This window comes from Crotalus tigris, unplaced genomic scaffold (genome assembly GCF_016545835.1).
Source record: "Crotalus tigris isolate CLP2741 ecotype Arizona unplaced genomic scaffold, ASM1654583v1 scf7180000024281.4978605, whole genome shotgun sequence".
Lineage (NCBI taxonomy): Eukaryota > Metazoa > Chordata > Lepidosauria > Squamata > Viperidae > Crotalus > Crotalus tigris.
In genome coordinates this window covers 3,321,703-3,334,061 of record NW_024100453.1, presented here as the reverse complement: position 1 = coordinate 3,334,061, position 12,359 = coordinate 3,321,703, and the positions used below count along the sequence as shown (strand labels likewise).

At 38.4% G+C, this 12,359-nt stretch overlaps 1 protein-coding gene across 2 annotated transcripts in view; it reads right to left on the bottom strand.

Moving 5' to 3' along the window:
* The window catches only part of DLGAP4 (DLG associated protein 4), a 392,903-nt gene extending 386,329 nt beyond the window's left edge, over window positions 1-6,574 (bottom strand). For both annotated transcript variants that reach the window (XM_039323717.1, XM_039323716.1), the window contains exon 1: window positions 6,343-6,574. The gene's annotated coding sequence lies outside the window, so the exon portion shown is untranslated. The remainder of the gene's footprint in view (window positions 1-6,342) is intronic.
* Window positions 6,575-12,359: the final 5,785 nt, after the last annotated feature.

Genomic DNA, 12,359 nt, shown 5'->3' with positions numbered 1-12,359 from the left:
TGCTATCATGTATTGGCATAGTATATGTGCAGATTCAAGCAGTGTGGCCTTTTATAATGGGTAGATGGAAATTATCAATGTGTAGATGCCATCCAAGATTTTTTGATGAGGCACCCAGTGTGTTGATAACTACTGGGATCACCATGGTCAGTTTATATTGTTATGTTTCAACTTTCAGATCTTGATATTTTCTGATCTTCTCCAATTCTTTGTCTTCTAACATCCACTGGTATTGCCAGTATCTTGCCCAGCATGTAATTTATGTACATACTGTTGTTGTTCTCTGGCCCTATCTAGTGGCTATAACCAAATACCAATCTGTATTGTTTGGAAGCTGACCCAGCTCCCTAAGGGTCATCCACCCATGAACCCTCACTCTAAAAACAAGTCCATCTTGGAAAGCCAGACTCCATTTCCTTTAGCATTTGGAGGAAACAGAAGCACCAGGAAGAATCTAGCCTAATCCATGGCACACGTTCATCTAGTGACAAAATCCACATCCCATACACATGCCCAGTGCTTTAAAAAAAAAAAGGTGCCGGAACTCACACACGTCATACAACCTTCTTTGTCTACCCTATAAGGTTTCATCCAAAAAAAGGTGCCGGAACTCCGTTCTGGGAATTCTATGAGAAAAAAAGCCCTGCACATAGCATCATGGTGAAATTTAGATTTATCTATATTTGTTAATTGTTATGCTCACCAGCAACTCAATGCTGCTTATTTTGTATTTGGGTTCTTATTGTATGTATTTTTATTTTTCCCAGTTTCACCTATCCTGTTTCTTTAATAAAGCATCCAGATCTACACACATGGTCTGTTTTATTGGAGGGTAGGTGGATTTAGCTGCATGAGTCCTTTGGGATTGGGCGGCATATAAATATTTGAAAATAAATAAATAAATAAATGTCAAGCTGCACACAGAGTAACATATAGTTTCCTTTTTTATAGCAATTAAATCTGGTGTGATATGAGCTAAGTCTGTTTAATTTTTTGTATTTGGAAATCCCTCAATATTTTAACCTGCTAATTTTTTACTATTATAATTCTATGTTCTCACCAATTTTTTTACAGATGTTCCATTTTAGCAACTTATGTTGTTGTTTGTGTAAATTTCTTGCATGAGCTATGATCTACTATCTCTTCTGCTTCTTTGTACAATCATTTTATGATTTTTCAATTGTACCCTTGATTGCATTAGTTCAAATAGCTTACTGTTGAGTAGCCAAAATCAAGCTTTCAGTTTTTTTAACATTCTAGTTGTAAGCCATTACTAGATTTTATCTTTATCTAGTTCCCCTTCAATCTTTTTTAGAAATTAACTGTGTAATGCTTTTCCTTGGTAGCATACTTTATTTTATTACACCATTATTTTTAAAATAATAATAATGTAAATATAGAAGATGGTGAGACAAAACAGGGAGAAACATAAAGGAAGGATCCATTCAATGCAACCTGATTATACCTGCTGGGGTGAAGGAAACAGGGCAGGCACAGCAAATGCTGCAATTTAATCTGACCAGATAAAAGATACCAGGTGAGAGAGTGCTTGAGAAAGACCTGAGCTGGCTCACTCACTGTTAACGAGGAAATGTTTATCACTCTTATCTCTCCTGACTAACTTCATTCCAAAAAAACACCAAGGAAGAGGAAACAAAAGAAACAGGATGTCATTGTTTTTACAAATCATCAAGTAAAGCCCTTTTTGGTTTGGAGGTTGTCATGTAATTATAATACACCTCTGTCTCCAAATGAGTTGGGGAGTGAGAAGACTTAGACTGAAGAACCATTGCTCAGAGTGGTGAGGTTGAAGCAAGATTTGGCCAGCTATCTACCTTAATTTGAATTCCTGCACAGATTAGGAAACATGGATTTGGATCCAATTCTTTGATTTCATCAGATTTATTGATATCACATATTTCCCTCCTTATGAAAACTTGAGGCAGTGCACTTGATTCTTCCACAGCCATTTATGCTCACAACAATCATGTAAGTACATCAGGCTAAGATGAGATAGATGCAAATAGTTCAAAATAATTTTGTGAGCTTCATAAAGAGTATAGATTTGAATTGTACTATACTGTTAGCCTATTGATTTCTATTGGCCCAAGACAATGGTAGTACAAGATTTCCCCAGAGGCCACCAGACTGAGAAGATGGGTCTGCATTATCAGGCAGAAGCACACTAGGTTTTCAGGCAGGGATCCTTTTGCAGTCTTTCTGAAGATGCCTTGATTGAATTTGGGAGTGTCAACATACACAAAGGCTCTGTCTTGAACAGTAGCTCTTATGCTTAATAACTCACCTATTTTAAAACTATTTCCCTTGTTGAGCTGATAAATTATTTAGTATATCTTAAATATGGTATCTAGAGAAATTTCATCACTTTATTTCTGATGTAAATCCAAGCATGACACACAGCATAGTGTTGAACATCTCCTGGCAGCCTAACCTTACCAGACACATGCATAAAGCATTTGGCTATTTTCTTGCAGAGGAAGTGAATTTTCCTTCCAACTTCTCTGCCAATATGTTCATTTTATAGGCTCCATTTCAGAGACACAAAAGGCTGGGCAGGTATGTCTGCACAAAATATACTAGTATTAGAGAATCCATTATCTTCCTTTTGTATACCTGCATAATTCTGTTGAAGTTAATAGATTTAACTAGTGTTAATTTGCACAATAGAAGCTGGTTCCAGATGCAGAGAAAAAAAATATTGTTTTACAAAATCAAGATCATTATCAAAGGAATTCACAGGGGAGGCATTCTGTTCTCAGACTGATGGACATCATAATTTAGAACACAGAAATGCAGTACATCCTTAATTACATTTGTTCATGCACACATACAAACTGTAATGCCGTATATTTGATTTTCTCTATTTTCAAGAGAATCTGCAAACAGTGGTTTGCATTCACTTTGAAATCAATTTTGAATATGAGTAGAATTCCCTTCCTTTTCCCTACCTGATGCCTTTGGAATTTGCTTATCACTCCTGCCATCCCTATTCATATGTTGAAAGTATCTGGATGTTGGTATATATGTTCTAAAGTGATAATTGAAGTAAATAAGCTTTGTTCCTACTTACTACAATCAACTGTGCACTTCAGGATTCTTCTTGGTCACCTTGGTTATCTTTCCAGTACAAAGTACTATGCTAACAACTTTATTTTTGTTAATTGATTAGGATTCATGGCAATTATTTCTGTGCTGAGCACCTCTTTTTTATCCCTTTTGTGGAACCTTTGTAAAGAAGTCTAAAACCCAGAGGAAAAAAATCAAGTTTATTCCATATATCTGCTCTGGATCAAATATAGATGAAAACGCAATGAATAAATCATGTAGATGGATAGGAGAGTAAATCCTGACCTATTGTGAAACTCTTCCTTACTAGCTCTGCTTATTCATGTGTGCAGGCCTGTTTAAAAGCTTGCATTGGACTTTGCTACTTGACTGATTGGCCAAATGTAGGGATAACCTATTCTGGGAGCAATTTGTTCAGGCTGCTAAACAATTCTGATACAGTTCATTATTTTGAAGTTTGATAGATGAAGGCAACTAGTAAAACTTCCTATTCAGCTCAACGTCTTAACATATTTCTTCTAAGGCAAACAGAATTATCATGACACTAAAACATGTCTGAGGACAAGGATGGGGGTGGGAGTAAGATCAAAATATTGTTTTAACAGATTAATTATGTAACTGTACTGTAGCTCTGTAAAATATAGTATCCTATCCTATCTGCGATTCTGTGAGAATATCATGACATCACTAGAAAACCACAACACATTATATGACCAAAATAAATATTTGTTTTTGTGACATTATGACATTACTATATGACAAAGCATCATTTTTTTCATCATGTACTTAAGTTAGTGCAAGTTCTCTTGGCCAACTCTGCCCTCTTTATATTTGTTTCTAGAAGAAAACTATGTTTATGGGAGTCTTCTCAAAATCTATAAGATGCTCCTTTACAAAACTGTAACTAAGTTTTTTGAGATCCCAATTTATTCTGTACAAGCTGTGGTTTTTGTTCACCACCAGCCAGTAGTGAAAACAAACAAGAAGGTCATAATGCAGAGAAGAGATTCATAGAGGAATTTTGGATCCACCTGGACCAAGTTGCTGGATTATATATTCATTACATTACCTCCATCTGCAAAGCAGTATCTATGTCTCAGTCACCAGTTTTGGTTCCCTCTCTTGTTGAAAAAAGTAGCACTTTACACTACAGCACCCCCTGCTGATCTCCATATACCACAGCATGTGCTTTTTGTGTAAGATTCCCATAGCAAAATCAAAGCAAGCTAAGCATAACAGAAAAAAAGGAAATAATTTAGTGATCTTATACTGTACTTCTTTTAGTAAGCAGCCACTGGGATTACTCAGCAACTACTGATATCACATGATATTTTGCAATGCAGAGTAAGGGCTGTGTCGTTTCCAGATGCAAACAGCAAAGTGGGATAGAAAAATAAGAGAAATTCATAAGAATAATGTTTACCAATAGAAAATATTGTTGAGTTCATTGCAACACTCTGGTTATTTTCTCCAACTCTCCATTAATCATGAAAGGGAACTTCATGATATTTCAAACTTCAGCCTATACTTCCATGATTTTTCACATTCAAGAAGCCCTGGGGATTATTGGTAGGCCATCTCAAGGTCATTATAAGGCAATCATGTCAGGCTACAATGCAGGCATGAGGCTATCTAAAACTTCCTCCTGTCTTTCCTAATCTGTTTCATCATGTTAATCATTCTATGAGCACACAAATGGTGGTATAATAAAGGAGATTTTCCTGTTTCATTTTAGAAAGCTACCGTCCTTTTCTTCTCTTCCTATGCTCATGCTAATATCTAAGAAATTATTTGAAAAATGTATTCATGAAGGATACTTTGTGCCAAAGCAATATGTGTGCTTTACCTTCACAAACCATTGCTACAAGTTATGGCTGATGAAGATTTGACACACGCACACACACACACACACACACACACAATCCCTTCTTGCAACAGGATACCCTCACCCTTCCTTCCTTTCTCTGCCTCTCTCTTTCTCTCTCTCCCTCTCTCTCACACACAAACTAGACAGAGGGTTCCTTCTCACATTTCTACACACGAGTCAGCCACTACGGGCTCACTTAGTCATCACACACATGCACCACAAACCCAAGTATATTACCTGTCACAGAAGTCAAGCTTCCCATTGTCACAGCACACATGTCTCTTTGTTTTTCAGAGGTAGAAAGAAAACCATGTAAATATAGTCTCAGTGTCCAATAATGAAATTAGTGCATTGCTTTTTGGGTGCAGATTCAGGAAGACTGCAGAATATGACCAAGAGAATCAGCACAAAGCTTTAAACATGAGCTCCTTCCATGTGAGTTGGCAATTTTTTTTTCTTAGTTTTCTCTCTGCTGCCCAGGGCACAAGTCTCTCTTCTGTAGGCAGATGGGTTAACTACCTGGTTTGTTTTTGTTTTGTGTGTGTTGTTTTTTTTTTTGTCATTATTGCTGCTCTTGTTTTCTGGCTAGAAGAGCATTATACCATTGGGAAAGCAAGCTATAGAACTCATAATAAATAAATGGTGCCTTTGCTGATTTGTTCTGACAGCTTCTCACTCAGTGAGGACCATTTCTGAGGATGTCCAGAAACAGTCCAGACCCTTCTGACTTGGCCACCTGCCAATGGCAGAATGACATTGCCCACATTTTGCCTGGCTGTTATTTCAAGCTAACTTAGTGGGCCTGAACGCGAACCACCCACCCATCTCTCCCCTGCCCATCCCCATGGTATCTGACTCTGTGACGCATAAAATCAATAGCAACACCAAACACTCAAATCCTGCTGCCAAGCAGGATAGCGTGAAATGGCTCCCTGCCTCTCCACATTATTTTCCACTGATCTCTCCCTCCTGTACCCCTCCCCCCAGGAATGACAATTGACTCTCCTTCCTCTCATAAAGGCTGATAGGAAGTGGAGACTGACAAGGCAAGCAGGTACGTTTCAAGGTCTTAGAAGTGAAGAGTAACCAGAACTACCCAGGCTGATCTGAGGGTATCACAACAACACACTAAGTTACCTGTGGGAAACACCAGGGGGTTGCACAAAAGGGGAAATAAAATGACAAGGTGTGCCACTCCACAAGCACCCTCCCTGATTTATCCCTCCTCCTGTTCTAGAAAGGCAATGCTTTAGCAGCATTAGCTTCCATCCTTTCCCTTCACAAAGCAAACGGTGGCAGAAGTAAAGGAATCACGTGAAGCCCCCCCCACACACACCTTTGCTTCCCAACATTTGGCATCATAAGAATGAAGACTGCATCGTACTCACCTGGAGTGTCAGTGGAAGAGACGGCTACTCATGTGCTGACACTACCTCCTTGCCATAGCGTAGTTGTCCAAAGAAAGCTTTGTGATGAAGACTGGTGTGAATTGTTGTGGCAACTCTTCTGTTCCTCTCCTTGTCTTCTGTCCTCCCTACCACCACCACTATCAATACACACACACACATACGCACACACACACTTTTGCTCCTCCTTCAGAAAAATCCGCCTCTCCATGCAACAGCCGCCGTTCTCCCATAATGATCACTGGTGCGATGCCCATTCATTCAGCTTTTTCTCCCCCCTTCCGCCTCTCCCTCTTTCCCAACCTTCTGGATGAGCCTGTTAGTGATGCTGCAGCAGTGCTGACATCCCCCTGAGAATACAGCACAGAAAGGTTGGGAGGGGGAAGGATGGAGAGGAAAGGGACGCAGAGATGGGAAAAAAGGAAAAAGAAAGAAAGAGGAGAAAGAGAGAGACAGAAGAAGAAAATGAAAGGGGAAAGCAGGTTTTAAAACCAGACCTGGATTTGTACAGGAGTCTGGAATATTAGAAAGAAAGACACACACAAACACACACACACACACACACACACACACAAACACACAACATAGACATACATAGACAGAGAAAACTGGGGCACTGGAAAGAGCAGGGGCATAGCTATTTCTCTGGCTGTGTATCTTTTTCTTGTGCATCCTGCAATCTGAAACCTGCATGACATTAACGCAAGAAAAATCTAAGGAACTCAGTAACTTATTATCAAGAAGGGGTAGAAAAATATCAGAAGGCAAGTGACAGACAGGCCTTGCTCCATGAAGGCTTTGTCATGGTTGGGGTGCGGGGGTGAGGCTGACAGCCTGAAATGAAAGACAACCCCTCAGCAGGTGAAATCCTGCTGGAGATAAACAATAGCTGTTTGCTGGGATCTTGGTTGGGTGGGAGCCTATCTCCTATTGTTGTTCCTATTTCATAGGGTATAGAGTGACAGTTTGGCAAATTAGCAATAATGACAATGAGAATAACTTCTGGCATTTTCCTGCCTTTAGTTTTGCAAGATGGGGAATTATAGACTGTCCTCGTCAATTTCCTTTGTTTTGAAATAATTGTGGGAATTGTCTGGTAAAGCTCCACTCATTATTCCATTACATACAGTAGATAACAGTTCTTGTGTTTCGAGGGGGGGTGTGAACACATGCATACACATACACTTTTGTAAAGGCTTGCATCTGATTGTTTTTTTAATGTTCCATTTAAGGTATAAACCAACTTGAACATTCTTCTGACTATATTGTCATCCTGGAAGATAATTTTATTTTTGTATTATCCAGACTGTGAAAAATAAAACTCTATCCTGTGTAACCAACCTGATCACAAATTGAGTTTGCACAGATACACATGAAAGGGAAATGAAGCTTGGATGCGCACTCACAATCTTTTGTTATCCTTCTCATTGGCAGTTCTAGGTCAGCATTTAAATCAGTTGTTAACCTGTCCTAGTTTTCGAGCTGAAATAACAATAAGAAAGATGCTCAGTTTTCAAAGAGTGAGCTGCAATATATCTAAGAAATCTGATCTGATGTATCACATGGTAAATTAGTGGCAATAATGGCATATAAACAAAATGTCTAATCCAATTCAAAAGTATTGTATGTTGTTAAGATAAGGCGTGGGGCAAGAGGAAATCAGTTTGTAATAAAATAAGAATAAAGTTTTCAGACATCATACTGAAAGCTTCCACTTCTAAATTCTTTGTAAACTGGATTTTCTATAAAGGAGGGGATTACATCAGAATAATTTATCTCACCCCATCCACAATTAAAGAAAAAAAGAGTTCCTGCAAGGTCATAAAACCAGAAGAGTAATTGCCTATATGTACCATTTTTAAAAATGGGCAGGTTTCAAGGAAATTGAGGATTCCAAGGTGTAATAGCTTCCAGTCATAGGTTAATCAAAACAGAAATACCCACCTACATAAGAAATGGAATAGTTGAGTTTCTAATATAATTAAAGAGCCAATGTGGACTAGAGTTAGGAAAGCCCAGGTTCAAATCCATGGTCAGCATAGAACCTTACTAGATAACCATGGACCTGTCCAGTCAATCATTCTTGGCTTTGCCTAACCTACAAGGTTGCTGCTGTAAAATAAATGGATGATTGATTACTATATACACTATATTGCATTCCTAGAGGACACGTGGGATAGCAGACAATCAAATGTCAGGCCCAACACAAGATAGAACAATCCAGCCAAAGTTCAGTTCTTTATTTGCTCATATCATATGGACAGAATCTTGCCAGATTAAACCTATAGTATTCTCATCCTAACAGATATATTGGAAGATTCTAGGCAGTGGCTATCCTAAATCTCTTTCTCTGATCCAGGTCCTGGAAAGTGTTGTCTTTTGTCTCCTCTCCTTCCTTGGAATGTGTTTCCTTCTTTTGTAGAAATCGCCATTTCATAGTAGTCCATCACACCAGTCCCCCTCCCTAGATACAATCTATCACATCAGACATACACCATCCTTTCTCTTTTATTTGATGTAAAGGCTTGTGAGAAATGTCTTGAAGATGGGCCAAAGTGATGCAGTTTAGGCAATTGTCAGACAAGAGACAGCATAGTCAGAAGCTGTATAATGGGAGGAGAAAGAAGCTCAGAAAAGACCCTCCCTAATTTATCAGGCTATAAAGAAGACAGCAGGAGATTTATACTTTCAGATTCTGTTAATGTAGCCTTACAATAAAGTAGAATTAGCTTATCTGATCATGTTTCCTATCTGATCCACAAGGTTGACATCCAAATATAGAAAATGTCTTATTGCCAGGACAAGAAGGTGGAGTACATCAATTTGTACTTGTGAATTTGTGAGCCATAGTGACTTCTAAGATCCTTTCCTTTGATTATGTACTTCAGTAAGCTATTCACTGTTGTGGGCTCATTACTACTGACCTCCTCATTGAGGAATCTCATAATATGTACAAAGGAATGCCAAGATACTTACAAATACGGCATGAAAACCATGTTTGTATGTGCAATCCTTTGAATATACAGGTAGTTGACTTATGACCACTACTGAGCCCAAAATTTCTGTTGTTAAGTGAGACATTTGTTAAGTGAGTTTTGTCCAATTTTACAACCTTTCTTACCAAAGTTGTTAAGTGAATTACTGTAGTTGATAAGTTAGTAACTTGCTTGTTAAGCGAAACAGGCTTCCCCATTGACTTTGCTTGATAAAAGGTTGCAAAAGATGATCACATGACATTGGGACAAAGCAATGGTTATAAGTAAGAACCCGTTGCCAAGCAGCTGAGTTTTGATCACATGATCACAGGCATGCTATAAAGGCTGTAACTATGAAAAATGGTCATAAGTCACTTTGTTCAATGCCGTTGTAACTTTGAACAGTCACTAAATGAACTGTTGTAAGTCAAGGACTACTGTCCTTCAAATTTTGTCAGGATTATTGCATTTATATCCCCCTTTTTCATATTTTGCAATTTCAGTTCTGAAATTGTGCAATCCATCTTCCACAACATGACGTCCTCTATCTGACACATCCAAGCCATAAGATTTCTGATTATAATTATTGTATCACAATTACATATTGCCTGTTGAAAGATAACTGAAGTACACCATGGGAAGGGGGTTATTTGCTCTTTTATCTTCATAACAAAGCCTGTGAGAAAGTTTGGGCTTAAGAGAAAGTAGTCCACAGTCACCCAATGAGTTCTATAGTGAAAGGATCATCTCAACCTGGGTGTCCTTGTCCCAGTCATATGGAATTGGGATCAACAGCTCATGTATTTAGATTCTGCCTAGAATGACTCATTATACTGGTGCCCTTTAACATCCCAATCAAAACAAACATGCATGTCATACAAGCAGAGAAAGCAGCTGCTGATTTTAGTCTCTTGCAATTTTAGGGATGATATATATGCCAACTGGCTGCAGATGAGCTCCCATGCCCCTACAGTGAAGCCTGATTTAAGGCAACCAGAGAGAATCTTGTGCGTAGTGGAGATGGACCTGTGCATATCTATTTTACATTAAAATTCATTTGTTTCAGATGATTACTTCTGCATGGAGGCCAAGGACAAGTTATAAAAATATCAGGTCTATAGATACACCATTTTCGGAGACTGCTCCAATTAACTTAATGGGGACACTTTTATCTTGATTAAAGAATTATTAAATTAATGATACCAATTAATCGGTTAACATTTAGATCTCAACCAATTAAAGTTTGCCAACTTGTAACACCCCATTGGTATTGTTTCATATGTACAATGATTTGGACAAATTCCAGTTCCAGAGGAAATAAAAACAGAGTGCTGTTTTCCTCCCTACTACAAATACAATTTGTATGCTGCAAAAGCACAGCTGTCTTTGCAGTACTAGTATCTAAATAAAGGCTAAGTTGCGCATGAGATGAGCAGTAAAGCTGAAGAGAGAACCCATTCTTTTTGAAAGTTAGCAAATATAATCAAATATACACACCTCCTAGACTGTATTATAAGCAATTCCTTTAAATAGGAAATTCTTTACCCCCAAACTGGTGTAGTTTTATCCTTCTTTCACAGAGAGTGTTGAAATCCCCTTTTCCAGTGTAGAGACTGGTGGCAAAATTGGGTTGAGAGCTATATTTTCATTCCAAAAATCTTTTTTAAAGTGAATAAAGTGCTCTAGTTTTGCTATTTAATTTTGACAATATGATCTGGAGAGAAAGGGTGACTGCTCTGGAGTAAGAAATGGCAGCTGGAGGGATCCTCACCATCCGTGGCTTGTCTATCCCTGATGGACAGTTGAGAACCAGTCTGGTTTAGTGCTTAAGGCACAAGGCTAGAACGTAGGAGATTGGGAGTTCTAATTCTGCCTTAGCCATGAAAAGCCACTGGATAATCTTGGGCCAGTCACACTCTTTCAGACCCACCTCACAGGGTTGTGATTGTTAGGAAAATAGGAGCAGTTCACTGCCTTCAGTTATTTGTAAAAAATAATAAATAAACAAAATTAAATAAAAATCCCGACTTGAGACAGGGGCATAAAACTTCCTGGACTGAGGATCACACTCCAATTTTGTGAAGCACGCCAACAAATTTACAACTTACAACCTTAAGTAAGCCGCAATTTTCTGTTGCTAAGTGAGACATTTGTTAAGTGAGTTTTGCCCCATTTTACGATGTTTCTTGCAATAGTTGTTAAGTGAATCACTTAGTAACATCGTTGTTGAATGAATCTGGCTTCCTCATTGATTTTACTTGTCAGAAGGTAGTAAAAGATGATCACATGACCCTGGGACACTGCAACTGTCATAAATATGAATCAATTGCCAAGCATCTTAATTCTGATCACGTGACCATAGGGATGCCGCAACAGTTGTAAGCGTTTTTTTTTTCAGTGCCATTGTAACTTCGAACAATCACTAAACAAACTGAGGTAAGTCAAGGACTACCTATACTTGATAATATAACAGGCATAGGTTGGACAAAAACTAACAGGGATTACTTTTCAGTGAATTAATAATAACATAATAATAATAAAGTTGGAAGGGACCTTGGAGGTCATCTAGTCCAACCCCCTGCTCAGGCAGGAAACCCTATACCATTTCAGACAAATGGCTATCCAGTCTCTTCTTAAAAACTTCCAGTGCTGGAGCATTCACCGCTTCTGGGGGCAGGTTGTTCCATTAAAATGATTCAATTAAAATGATTATTCTCTATTCATGTATTTAATAAATTTTCCAGTTGTCTCAGGTTGTAACTTCTGAGGAGTCTTCAGAACAGACTCAAAGCTTGGGAGGGGGAGGGGGTAACATGCAATCTTGAGGCTAAAAGCGACTCTGCGAAGAGTCAAAATGGTGGTTACAAACAAAACAAATTTTGTTTCATCATATCCAAATAGGAATGGGGCTTTGGCTATGGTGGCACAAACTGTTTGTTTGATACCTCCTTCAATCCCTTTGCCTGGGGTCTCAGAGTATGATTGTGCCTTAAAGAGATGTACTTGGGGATTACTTTAAATCCA